General features: G+C 45.3%; 1 protein-coding gene across 1 annotated transcript in view; it reads right to left on the reverse strand.

Annotated features, from left to right (window-relative positions):
- The window catches only part of MLYCD (malonyl-CoA decarboxylase), an 837,083-nt gene that overhangs the window by 154,665 nt on the left and 668,257 nt on the right, over positions 1-14,161 (reverse strand). The gene's annotated exons all lie outside the window — the stretch shown is intronic.

A 14,161-nucleotide genomic window follows, 5' to 3' on the forward strand; every position in this document is an offset into this window, starting at 1 on the left:
CTAGACGGTGGGACCAAAGAGAAGTCCGTTCTGGAGATCTGGTGTAGCGGGAGATAGCCGCCAATGCATCTTGATGGAGGCATTGGAGACAAGAAGTATGGAAAAATCTGCGGGGCCGTGACCATCAGAGGGTTGAACTTCTGCGTCTGGCACCACGTCGTGAAACATTTCTACTTGTGTCCGTAGCACTTCAGAGCCGACAACGCTTTAACAGGAGTTTCACCATTTAAATTACTGAGGGAGTGGGAAGCAGTAACAAACTTGATACCTGCATGGATGAGCTATTTAGCTGGAGCAGGAGTACATCCACAAGATGTGGAGGAAATTCATGCAAGAGTGTTGGAGTCGCAGTGGAAGGACAAGATATGTTTCGAGAGCCGTAAGTGTGTGATACTAAGGTGGAGGATGCGGAGTGGGTAAAACAATCATTCAACGAGAGAGTATTTTGTCTGTGATGTGTTCATTGAAACTAGTCGCAGGGCTGCAAAGCTAGGGAAGAGTGGATGGTGAAATAAGGAGAGAATTAGTCAAGGCACGCAAAAAGGTAGAAGCATTGGATGGCAACTGCGGAGTATGGATTTTGGGAGCGAGAGCAATGGGAAGACATTCATGGAGGGATTTGCTAGCAATCACACCAGGAAAAGAGTCAAGTGAGATGATGAACTGCCCCAGGACGATGGTAATGTTGAGATGAATGCAAGACGGTTGGATGAGGTAGTGATCGAGGACGAAAAAGAATGAAAAAAAACGAGAGATCGCTGAGGGGCAACTAGTGGCCTAGCAGGATAAAGGCTATTTTTATTATGATATATGTTGCTTGGTATTTAATATAGAATTTCAATCTTAATGAATTTAATGTTTGTATTGTTGAAAGGAAGGTGTGTTTGATGGCATGAGGCACGCGAAACACAAAGAAAAGAACGTTTGGCAGGGGAAGAGTGACGGTTGGAGAACGGGTGAGGGCACTGGTGGCCGCCGATTGATGATGTGAATAGGACCGAATAAAGGAGCCCTTTTATTTACCTACATTCTGTCATTTGCGTACCGCAACAGCAGTCTATCTAAACCACACACTTTTGCCTCTTCTCAGCTCTTCAATCACAACCACACCTATGCTTCCTTTCTCTCTCTTCTGCTTTACTGCTGCTGCGGGTCTTCCTCCACCAACTAAGCAGGGACGTCATATCACCAAAATGCCAGGGGTAGCAGAAGTGACCTCACTCGACCCATGACCTGTGATGACATCACAGGAAGTGGTGTCACTTGACCCCACCCCCACATGACATTTACGGAAAGTGATAGCACATGACCTTTAACCCCTTGACAAAACAGGAAGTGGCATCACATAGCATTGTCCCTCAGTACACTAATAAAAATATTGTTACGATATCACTAATATGATATACATTTCATACAAAAATGGATCACAACATGTAGCGTTAATGTCAGAGTGTATAGGCCCATTTTACCAAATTACTGTGAATGTAAGCAGATGTCCACAACCTGGACTATTGTACATCACTTAGGCTAAACTGTAAACAGAGAGCATCTCGAAGAGGCCTGAACCCCAAAGCACAGACATCAGTGCCTACCAAGTGTCTGCTCCCACGTTTATGGGAGCGCACTAGTTGTTTTGGAAAGGGTATGTACGCAACGTCTATTTAAGCGTGATCACATGATAGCTCACGTGACACACTATGATCTTGTAGTTCCTCTCGCCGGGTGCAGTATTGTTTTTCCTGGGAAGCTGAGTGTGAGAATTCTTTATCCGACATTGATGACTTTAAAGGTAATACCTATGGCTGTGCAGACTAACAGTACCGCTGTTGCCAGCTTTGAATAGAAGCAATGTTAGTTTAACTATACGCGCAATACTAATGCCTGTCCATATATACAGGCGATGTGGAAGCAGTAAAGGAGATATTTCCGAGGCACACCTTTTGGGTGTTGGGTCTACGGTCAAACTTGAACGCTTTAAGAGTCATTGAGGGACTAGATTACATGGATGAGTTATCGCAGCGTCTTAGTTATTTCCTGTAGTTTCAGGTATCCATCTACAATTTTTGGGTAAATCCTAGAGCTAGTTACAGTATTACACAGGGACTAATGACTTCTTTGTATATTTTTAAATATAGGTACACCTGATATTGGTGTCGCTTGGTACAACATATGAGGTAGGAAGTGTATTTGGGGAACGCTAGAACATTTTCACATGTGAAAGGGTGTAGTATAGTTTGGCACCAGGGGTTGTTTATAACTGGTGACAGCCAACGAAAGAGGAGGGTGTGGATTGACAATCCCAAGGGAGCACTCGTGCATGTCAAAGATGGTTGCATGCACTGGAGATGACTTTAATGCAATAATGTATTTTGTGGGGTAAATACACGAGTGTGGTGACGCTATCCCTCATATGCATGACATGAGCTCTAGTATATATGAAATTTAGAAGTTGGTATAAACTGAACCTGAAACAGTTTGTTCTGTGTGTACTTTCAGAAGTTTGTTTCTGAAGAAGGGGTTGGGACCCCGAAATGCGTTGAGCTTGAAGTATTCCAACTGAAGGAATCCATTTCCAGTTTTATCGTGATTCTATGAATATATGTTACTGTATGGGCACAAAATATGCCTGCATATTATTCACTTTGTAATCTCTGTTTTGTCTACTTTCCTGTTATATTAAAATCTGTGAATTATTATGTGAACATTTGAATGTATTTTCAGTAGTATTGGTGTGCAGGGTCCGGGAGTGTCTCAAGTTGAAGACACTGTTTTTGTTGGAAACAGAAAATGACCCACACAAGTCCAACCAGAAATGTGATGGTATGGAGGGTTGCACAGCCATCACCTTTCTGTTTTGCTTATTTGGTAAGTAACCCACAGTTTTGTTTTGATATATGGGAGAGAGGCGATGTGTTGCAGCTCACGGTAATTGCAGGTTTATTTATTTTAAAATGTAAATAGCAGCTCTATGACATCACCACTAGAAAGGGCCCATATGATTTTCTTTGGTCATTTATATCTTGCTTAATGCCAGTCTTCTCCAGCGTCTAAACACTAAAAGAGGAACTGAACCCATGTTGCACTGCATCCTCTTGTTCCCAAAGCAAGTGAGTGGCACATGAGCTATCCTTCCAAATATATATATTTGTTTGCTTGAGTAAGCAACAGATGGTTTACTTCAAAGACGGAGGGCAACTTAATGTGAATTAATGATCTCACCTTGCGTCTATCCACAGATCTGGGTCAGGTCACACAGTGCCCAGGCAGGATTGTGGCAGATGCCACTGGAGCACACCCCTCTCATCACAGGCCCAGTGGCTCAGTGGATGCGGAAAGCAGACAACGAGAAGCACTCATGAGATTTGTGCTCATGCTGTGCTATCTCGTTGCTGAGTACTGCAGGCTGCTCTTACCCATTCCCAGCTAGCTATGCCAAGCCACCATACCCTTCTTGTTGCTACAGAACTGGGTATGAGCTGCACAGACATGCCCTGCCGTTAAACAAAACCATTGAGGCATTCTACACTAATGGACTGCCAACCTGTTAGTGACGACGGCTTCTTGATTTTTCCTGCATCCCTGTTATTTCTCCAGCTAATAAGATCTAGATTCCAGGCAAAGAAAGCGTTGGCACATTTAGCTGCATTTACAACCGCCTTTTTCAGGTGCAGCTTCCTCTTGGTGCTGCCACTTTGTCCAGTGGGCCAGGGGTCGCAAGGATAGAAGAGGGGGAGCCAGGGGTAGCAGGTGCTACCGCTGGCAACCCCCAAATGAAGTCCCTGCCATTAAACATGCAGCCAATTTGTGGCTTCTGGGAGGAGGAGGTGAGCCCAAGAAAACATTATTCAAATACGTTATTTATAAAGAGACTTTTCACAAGTGGAACCTGCCACTAACACAAACATCCCCGGTTACAAGAGCAAATCCAACCATAGCCCATCGAGCAATTACGAACATTATAGGACCTAGTGCGGCTCACAGTGGAACAAATGTGCGTCTGTGAAGATCATAACGCTACAGTTATTGATTTGTGAGAGCAACAAAAAAAGAACTGCTTTCTTCCTATTCAGCAAAAAGGGTTTCATTGAGATTGAACTGCCGAGGCACTGATCCATTGGAAGCGAGAGCGCGAGGTCTCCCCCTTTAAAATATAAAGCGCAGTCTGCTTATCTTCTAACGCAGTTTAATGAGAGCTGCTGGAGTTCTCGTCACATCTATCGACAGAGGATGCGCATGATTTGCTGCGTGTTTCACATTTTATGCCACAGTCAACGCGGAGATGGATTACAAGCCTGCAAAACACCCATAAAAGAGGGAAACGTATTGCCGTTTCCTTGGAGAGACTTGAACGAGATAGTTCATCCACAGATAGCATCTCGAAAGACTTCCTTTTGAAAACAAATAAAGTAGGACTGCAAAAATCACCGTCGAACGGGTACATTTTTTTGTTTTAGGCAGAGCAGGGACATATTTCTTCATTTTGCAGAGAAATTAAACTTGATGTCTGTTCTGACGTTAGAAAAACAAGCACTGATAAAAGCTTTACTTGTTTCTTACATTCTCTGTTGATTATACATTACAATAAGAAAAAGTACTTAACGTGTTCCACTTCTGCATTTTTCAACTCGTCCTAAAGCCCATTTTAGTTTTGGTTTCATGTGATGCCAAAACTATTAGCATAGCAGTAAATATAGGAGGGAGATGGGTTGTGAAGAGGAACACACGACCTGTGGGTGCGGTTTGGCTTTGTAGCCAACGATTTGCAACCCAAAGCCTTGCCAATTCCTATGGCCATTTCCACTCACTACCGACCCTCTCTGCTAAAAACACATCCTCTTGGGATCTGTTGGAGCTAGCTCTATCACTCAGTAACATCAAACTATGGGCTTTTGAGGAGCTGCCATTGTTATTTCGAGCAGTCTAATTATTGGACATGTTTATGGCACCTATACTCAAGTGTTTTCATGTGCCACAAGACAAAAAGTTGGGTGGATATAGGAAGAAAAGAAATAACGGGTATAGTAACCCTTGTGACATTGTTACTGTACAAGAGCAGAGACAAAAAGTGCAGGGCTCGGAGGGGAGGTGAAGTGCTGGAGTGGAGGTGCAGAGGGGAGCCACAAGGGCAAGTGGGAGGAAAAGGGGAAAGGGAAAAGTGGACCATATTCAGGCTAGTGCGGGAAGGGCGTCCGAGGGCAAGTGCGGGTTAGGGATGCTGGGGGAGACTGGTAGAGGATGGCCTGGCCCCTATAAGACTCATAAAAGGCAAAGGCACCAGTTGCAGTGGCAGAGGGACAATTAGCACAGGAGGGGGAGAGGGAAGGAGGAGAAAAGGAAAGTCTTGAGAAGTTTCTGGAACTTAAGAAGATCTGGCTCAAGTCTGAGGGGTCAGGGAGGCCATTCCAGAAGGTGGCTCCAGTCGACTAAAGGGATCTACCTCTCATTCTCTGCTTGGAGAAGCATCTGACCTGCCGGGATTTGGAGCTGGAGGACCGAATAACTCTAGCTGGCACTTATTTAGGAAGAGAAAGCTAGATGTGGAGAGGTCCCAGGCCCCAGACAGCTTTGTGGATGATGCAAATGGTCTTGAATTTGATCCTTGCGGTTACCAGGAGCCAGTGGAGAGATTCTAGGGCTGGAGAGATGCAGTCCCTGTGCTTGAGGCCAAGAATATGTATTGCAGCCCTCTTCTGGATTATTTGAACAGAGCGAAGGGAGGAACGAGGTAGAGTGAGGAAGAGGATGTGCAATAGTCCAGCATAGCGAGAACCAGAGCTCTGGAGACATTGAGCTCTGGGGGAAGGTGAGGAAAGGGAGAATGCCTCTGAGGAGGTTGAGCTGAAAGTTAGACTTCTTGGCAAGGTCCATGATGCGTGGAGAGAATGAGAGAGAGGATTCAAAGATGACCCCAAGGTTTTTAGTCTCACAAGAGGGTGAGGGGAGGGTACACAAGGAGGGTGGCCAGAGAGTGGGGGGGGGGGCACAGGAGGCAGGCATCCCAAAGAGAAGGATCTCTGTCTTAATGGCATTAAGGCAGAAATTGTTGGCAGAGCACCATGCCCGAATAGAAGTCAGGCGGTCAGGTATGAGAGAGGAAGGAGAGGAGGTAGATGATGGAAGCTTAAAGGAGAGCTATGTGTCATAAGCATTACACTAGAAGCGAGGTTAGAAGGAGGAAATCAAATGGGCCAGAGGGGCAAGGTAGATGTTGAAGAGCCATGGCGATAGGATAGAGCCCTGAGTGACGCCACAGGTAGAGAGTGCAGTGGAGGAGAGGAAAGGGCTCAATTGCACTTGGGAGGGTCGGTTTAAAGGAAGGAGGTCAATCACGCCAGCGCCCGGTCCATGATACCAAGGCGTATCATGGAGACAATTTATGCGGATGGCATGATTGACCGTGTCAAAGGCAGAGGAAAGATCAAGAAGGATCAGAACAGAGGGAGAGTTTGAATTCAGGTTCGACAGCAGGTGTTTAGGAGAGAAGTTTCCGTGCCTCTGGATGCTCTGAAGCCTGACTGGTGGTCGTGGAGCTTCCAGCAGATGCTCTGTGTAGGTTCAGTTGGGGGATGACCAACTTCTCCATGGATTGTCCCAAGAAAGGGGCGATAGAGATAGGTTGATAGTTAGCGAGGCAAGAAGGGTCTGCAGGTGGCTCTTTTAGGAGAAGGTACACAAGAGAGTGCTTGAGGGGTTGTGGGAATAAGCCAGTGGCAAAGGAATGGTTACAGAGGTCAGCCAAAGAAGGGTGAGAGAGAAGATGCTTTCCTTGATAGTTCTGGAAGAGCAGGGGAACAACTGTTTGGAGGAGACTTTCATAGAGCAGACTACTGTGGAGACCTCATCCAGTGCAATTGGTGAGAAAGAGGAGAGTATGGGGGGAGAGACAGGCCAAGTGAGGCAAGGGAGGAGGGGGGTTGGGTGTAGATGACAGTGAGGACAGGATGTCCCGAGTTTTGGTGGAGAAGTGGGAGGGAAGAGGAGAGGAAAAGACTGCAGTAGGATTGGCAAGTTGCTTGCAGATTTTGCAAAGTTGTGCTGTGTTATTGGTGGCCCCAGTGATGAAGGCTTGGACATGAACCCTCTTCTTGGCCTGGATGAAGAGATGATATTGTCACGGAGCAGACCGCAGGCCAGTTTCTCAGAGGATGAGGCCAGTTTCTCAGAGGATGAATTTGAGGCCTGCCACTTCCGCTCTGCAGCTTTGCACTTGCGCTTCAAAGCTAGCAAGTGGGATTCATACCAATAGTTGCATTTGGAGGCAGGCTTCATGCGGATCCTCATAACAGGTGCAAGGATGTCCAGAGTGTTAGATATGGAGAGATGGAGGTTAGCCAGTGCAGAGTCGGTAGGAGAGTCAAAGGCAGGGGCGGGAGGCGGGACGAAGATGGCGGCAAATGCAGCGACTGACACGCGCTTCATCGGTTGAATGATGGAGGCACCTGGCAGTGCGGCCAAAGGCATCGATGGGGGGCCAGGGAGCTCAAGGTGGGAGGAGGAAAGAGTGGTCAGATCAGGAGAGAGGAGTAGTTAGAGGGTTGGAGAGAGGGATGTCTTCTGAAAGTGAATGCCTTAGTTACAGCTGTAAATCAGCTCATGTAATAAAAATGCCTCAACCAAGTGGTCCTTCAGCCACTTGAATTATAAACATGGTGTGTGTCCTTGCACCTGTTCCTTGCCCTGAATTCCTATGAAAAACAGGCATTGGTAGAGCCAACAGTTCTGGCTCGTCTACAGGCATTTTCCAAGTACTGCGCATGTGCCCCAATACACACACCACTTGCCAGCTGTTGCCATTTTATGGCGAGGTAGTACCATTATGGTACTGATTGGCAAATGTCTATCTCATGCCCACGTAAAAAAAAGAAATGTTGGTTTTGCCAATGCTCGTAACAATGTGGCAGACAGCACACCCCTGTCCAGATGATACTGAAGAACTCACAAAATCTATCCTAAATAGGCCTTCCCATGGGTCCTTAGCCTCATTCCTAATTGCTTTTGTTGTCCCTGGCACATACTGTTTCCTTAATAATTGCCCATATGTCGGATGTTAATGATTACAGATGTGAAGATGGATGAGCTGAGAACAGGGGCAGATAGTGCTGTATAGGTGAAGAACCAGTCTATTACAGGCCCTTTTTAAAGCAGCAGCCATCATGCATCCTAGTAAATCACACTTCAGGAGCCATTATGAGACAGAGTGCCATGTTAAATCTACAAGCACACATGCAGGAAAGGTAAGGGGGAAGTAAAACTGGCTTGCTGATCCTCTTGGACGTATCAGCTGCGTTTGACCCGCTGGATCACTCCTACTTGCTCAAAACTGGCTTCTGTGAGGAACTGCTCCAGTGATGTTGTCACATGGATAAACGTGTTCCTTAGTGAAAGACATTCCAGAATCTGTTGGGGGTAATGCATGCTCTAAGACAGTCCCAATTAAATATGGAGTTCCACAGGGTGCATGCATCTCTCCAGCCCTTTTCAACTTATACATAAAGCCTCTGCGCGACCAGTTCTAAGCTAGGGGTCTGCAATTTACAAACTATGCAGATGATTTTCAGCTACTAATGGATCTTAGTGGGGACTATGACATCGACTTAGCAAATTTAACTTCCATCTACTCATCCCTGCAGGGGTGGATGGTAAACAACTGGATGTGCCTAAATGGGTCAAAAATGCAACTTGTGATCTTTGGCACAAATCTTAAAAGAAATAAGCTGGGTCCCGCATACTCTGAGTTCCGGATTGGTAGCACTCATATCCCAGTGGTAAAAAAAAAAAGTTAAAACCCTGGGCACAGTGTTAGAAGCATTTATTAGTGCTGATGCGCACGTAAACAACATCGCTAAAAAATCCCAATACCACTGCAAAAACTGAAAAAGCCTTTCACGCAATCATGCCTTGGCTGGACTACTGCAATGCCCTCCTTAGGGGGGAAAGTAGGGAGAGTATACACAGAATCCAGATAGTTCAAAATAACGCAGTAAGAGTAGTTTGTAACATCACCAGGAAAGAACATGTATCCAGTTACAGAAAATAACTCCACTGGCTGCCTGTCGCAGAAAGGATCAGTTTTAAGATCATTACACTAACTCCTAAATGCCTGTGGTACGGCTCCAACATACCTTGTACAAATGCTAATTAGACATGTTCCGTGCAGAGCATTGCGCTCCAGCACAGCGAACCTGCTTGCAGTCCCTCGTGTGAGGCGAGCAAGTGGTAAAGGCGTTTCCTTCTGTGTTAAAAGCAGCCATGGCTTTGAATGCTCTCCTGGAACTTCCTTGGAAGGAAGAACATCTTGCCCCATTTAGAAGGAAGTTAAAAACGTTGTTGTTTAACTAATTGTTTTGTCTGTGCAAAGAAACTAATTGTTTCTTGTAAGTGTTTCTCTGTGGATTGTGCCCTGATGCCTCTGGGCTATGGAGCATTACAAATAAATAAATATCCACTTGTGCACCCACTTCAGTGCCGCTCACTGTGGGATTTGCAATGCCGTTAACGCAAGCCGTTTCTATGAAGTGAGCGATCTACAAATAAATGACCTCACATTTCTTGTAGTAGAAATTCCCAATATTTCTGTCACTGCATTAGAACAATGTTTCATTGCCAGGACAGGTGCAACTACTCTAACGCAGAATAGCAGTGACTGGAGGGATAGGGAAATCCTGATGAAGGCTGTTTATGGACTTGGTTAACTGAGAGGATAAACAAGCAGAGCCTGGTATTGCAAGCAAGCTGCTGTTACCAGATCATCTGTGAGCACTCGGTGCCGAAAGAGGAGAATACACAGAAGATGTTTTCTCTTTACCTCATTCCCCAAAGCAATGGAAAGCATCCAGTGGTCTTCTAAGATAGAGAATGTGGTTGTTCGGAATGAGGAAACGGACAAAGTGGCATTGTGTCTGACTTTTCTTTATTATTGCTCACCTGTTATTGCTCAAAATGTATGACTTTTGGCCCTAAACTACAAAAGAAGTATAAAAGAAAGGTGGTCGTCAGGATGTCTTTACAAATTAAGAAAAGTCCAGAATCCTATGCTAGTCTGTGTCATTCCCTACCACTGTAAAAGGAAAAACATATAACTACAACAAAAAGTACAATGAGCCCCTTGGCCCTGTCAAGTGAATGGTGGCTGGCTTCTGACCTCCACCCTTATGTTTCTTTCTTAAGAGGGCTCCTGCCCCTGGTGCACTGTCTAAGCTGGTAGGCTAAGTGTCTCTTTGGCACAGTTCCATCCAGTCCACACAAGTCTCTCAACCTGCTTTCGGGGTCTGGTTTCTTTCACCCAGCCTTGGGGTACTGTCTCTCTCACCCCACCTTGGTTTTCAGTTCTCCCACCAAGCCTTGGGGTCTTGCTTCCTTCACCCTGCCTTGGGCCCTCATCTTGTTCACCTTGCCTTGGGGCTTCCCATCTCAGACCCCATCTTGGGGTCATGCATCTTTCACCCCTCCTTGGGATGTTGTCTCGTTTGCCCAGTCTTGGGGTCTCCCTTCTCTCACCCACCCCTTGGGGTTGTGCTTCGTTCATGCCACCTGGGGTTCTCGTCTTGCTTACCCCGCCTTGGGGTCTACTTTCTCTCACCCAGTCTTGGTGTCGTGTTTCCTTCATGCCACCTTTGGGTCTTGTCTTACTTACCGTACCTTGGGGTCTCCCTTCTCTCAGCCCACCTTCGGGTCGTTTTGGGTGTTGCCTCCTCTCTCGTGCCTCTCTCGAGCAGACATGCAGCTTTTATCTTGCTGCAGTGCTCCTCGGGGGACATTGGGAGGTCAGCCCACTCAGCAGTGCTTCTCCATCCCCCACAGCCCACTTCGGACATAGCTTGTCATGCCTTCCTGCAGTCCTTTTGCAGATCCCCAGTTCTGGGATCTAAGCACACCGGGTGTCGGGCGGGTACAGCGCCTTGCTGCGTCTTTCCGTCAGGCGGTTCTGGCTTCTCCTCCAGCTAGGCTTTTGACATTCTGTGGTCTTTGCCCTTCTCTGGGCCTCCACAGCATGTGTATGCTCTGCCTCATCTACCATGCCTCCGAGGAGGAGTGTCTCCTCCATCTCTGCGGTAGTCTCCCCACCTGCTCCAACAGTGATTGCTGCTTTATCTTCCCTTTGGCCCGTGGCAGGCCTTCCCACCATGTGCAACCAGAGGGTCAGAAACCACACCAGCCATCCAAACCGGTTGTTTCCAGTCATCAGATATGTTAATTCCCATATAGCCAACAAAGATACTGGGGGTCTTGAACAAAGGAAGCATAACGTCTATCCCTTTCTACTGTTCCCTTGTCCTCAAAGGGGATGTTAGCCCAATGGGATCCTGCTTGCCCTGTCCTCTGGGGCCTGTTAAGCTTAGCAGGCTCACTTCCCAAGTCCCAATGGGGGTGGCTCCCCCTTGGGGAGAGGGGACGAATTCCCCGAATTAGTCAAGTAAGAAATATCAACTCAAAATATCCACCAAGAAGAATCAGTTTCTGTCCACGATGAAGTCACGTATTCTAAAAGACGACAAAAGTTATGGCTAGAAAGCTATGAATTATTCATAACGACTGGCAACTGGTCTGGGTAGGCTTCCACTCCAAATTTGTTTAGCTCGCCTATGTTATCACAGAAGGGAGAATAGCTTAATCAAATCCTATCACAAAAAGAGCAGTTCAACACGAACGGCTAGGTCACATCCTTTCGGAATGCAACTACAAGTTACCACCGACCTGTTTCAGTCCCAGTAAGCATCACTAGTATGATATACCTTGGGAGTCTAGGCATAGTGATGGAAGAAACCATGTCTGGCTATATACCCCAAATGCAATGAACCACTTGATATTCTTTTAGGCAGCTTGAATTCCAATTACCAATGGAATTTGGAATAGGAGTAATTGATAGCTTTCCATCAGTAACTTCTAAGTGTTTTTAGTGAACCACCTTAAGCCCAGGTGGTATATCCAGGTATGGGTCCCTTGCTTGCTGTGTAATGGAATGTTATCTGCATCTCACAGATGAGGTACAACAAGGCCAAACCATGTGGTTGCTTGTGTTCCCATGCAGGGGGCACATGGAATAGCAAAACTAGCCAGACTATTCCCATGGCAGGAGGATTAAAACAGATTTTTCTACGCTTGGTCCACTTCTATAATTGGGCATATGGCTAGAAAACAATGGACTAGAAATCACCCATCATTTTTTTTTAAAATCTTTTTTTTATTTACTTGTGTATAATCGTTTTTGCAATGTATACAAGGTAAGAACTGTTTGTAGTACTATTCATTGTACTGTAAACTAGAAAAAACATTTGAACTGTGGACTGTGAACTGTAGCCACAGAACCCTCCAACGGGTAGTCGAGACAACTTGTGTAGGCTGAAAATAGTCAGTTCTGCAGATTCGAGATTGAATCACCCATATAATTCCCAATGGTTATGATTTTTTCAAAGATTTCCATCCTGATTCAACACTGTAGGTCGAATCTTACCTAATCAAATCACGGCACACTGGGGGATCTTGGTGAATGTTCCTCTCTGAATGCACAAATGGTCCCATTTCGCTTTTGCTGATAGCGTAGGGCACAATTAAGTGGATTCTGGTTGGCAGGACAGGGTGAAGAACAAGCATGGTCAGAATGGAGGTTAGGATGTTGTCGGGTAGGAGACAGAGCATTTGTGGGTGGAGGGCTGTAGGCGGAGTTAGCCAGCAGGGGCAATGGGTGTCAGAGCCCCCACTGAGCGGTGATAACAGGGCAGAATGGAGTCAGAAAGCAGCATGTGGGGCATAGTGGCCTCCATTAGGGCAGGACAAAGGGAGAAAAAGAACAACTGGAGAAAGGCCTGAATCACTGAAACCAATTTGGGCAAGGGTAAGAAAGTGGGAGAGTAGGTGAGTGAGATTCAAAGGAGGGCATTTGGCAAGTATAAAAACAAAGAACAAAGAGGTGTGATTTGGTGGAGGCACATAAATATTTTATTTATTTGTATTGTTTAAAGCACGGGTCTAGCTTGAGAGCAGCAGAGCGCTGTGCAGAGTGTGGGTAGTCAGCATTTGGGACACCATCTCTTAACAGTAGCGCATGCAAGTGACTTCAATTCAGCAATCCAACTAAGTCAATGCCTAGTCTGGGATGCCCAATAGAAGCCCTTATTTATATATTTTTATGTCAAGTTCTTAAATCTGGATGATGAACCCTTATATAACGCCCCTCTCTTTGAATCCCCCTGACCTCATTGAGCCAAGAAGTAGGTTTATTTTGCAAATTAAAAGATTTATTGGAAAAATTAAACAATATATATATCACACTTTTATGAATACATTAATATTTGATAGCACACTTATGAGTATGAACAGTGATCAACAATGGATAATATTACAGTAGCACAATTCCTTAATTACTTAGGAGTTGGTATAGAAAGGATAAGGTAGCAGAGAATACTTTGTATGGTTTCAAGGAAAAGCAATGATGGCAAGAATGCAGCACAGAAATAAACTGGATATGGTTTCAACAAGAGATAATCTGATCACTTTTTCCTTTGTGACAACTCACTCCCCCCCTATGCAATATGAAGAGATGGAAATGAGGGCACACAAGTTTTCAGGAATACAATCAGAAGCAGTTCAGTTCCCGTTCCCCCCAGCAAGCTTAGAGAAACGGGGATGATTTTAAAACACAGGCCAAATACTTATAAATGTGGATGCAATGAAGTGAAAAATAGGCTAAAAATGATTTTAATTCCCTATAGGAGATTCAGGGTAGGTGATAGCTACTATCAATTAGTTCAGGTCAACACTAGCAATGACTCATGAATGATTATCAGAGTAAAAACGAATTTCAGCAGTGGAAAGCATGAAGCAGCTATTTTTACAAGTGCGAAATTGAGTCAAATTGCAATTTGCGGCACTTTTTTTTACAAACTATAAGGACTTGGGTTTGTTGGAAGGTTTAGGTTCTTAGCTTTAAAATGACAGTTAAATCTCGCTTCTAGGACATACGGTTCAAAAGATACAGACATTTTTATGGAGGTAGATTTTCAGAAATGAAGTCAAGATTTAAGAATGACAGAGGACACTTTTGCAGCTTTGAAATCACAGAATGGGCACACGATTTATATGCAGTTCTAAATAGGTTGAAATGGATGGGATGAGATGAGATTACTTTAGACTATGAGATGACTATGCATAGTTCTTGGCTGGG

This window comes from Ambystoma mexicanum, chromosome 1q (assembly GCF_040938575.1).
Source record: "Ambystoma mexicanum isolate Mex_15411 chromosome 1q, UKY_AmexF1_1, whole genome shotgun sequence".
NCBI lineage: Eukaryota > Metazoa > Chordata > Amphibia > Caudata > Ambystomatidae > Ambystoma > Ambystoma mexicanum.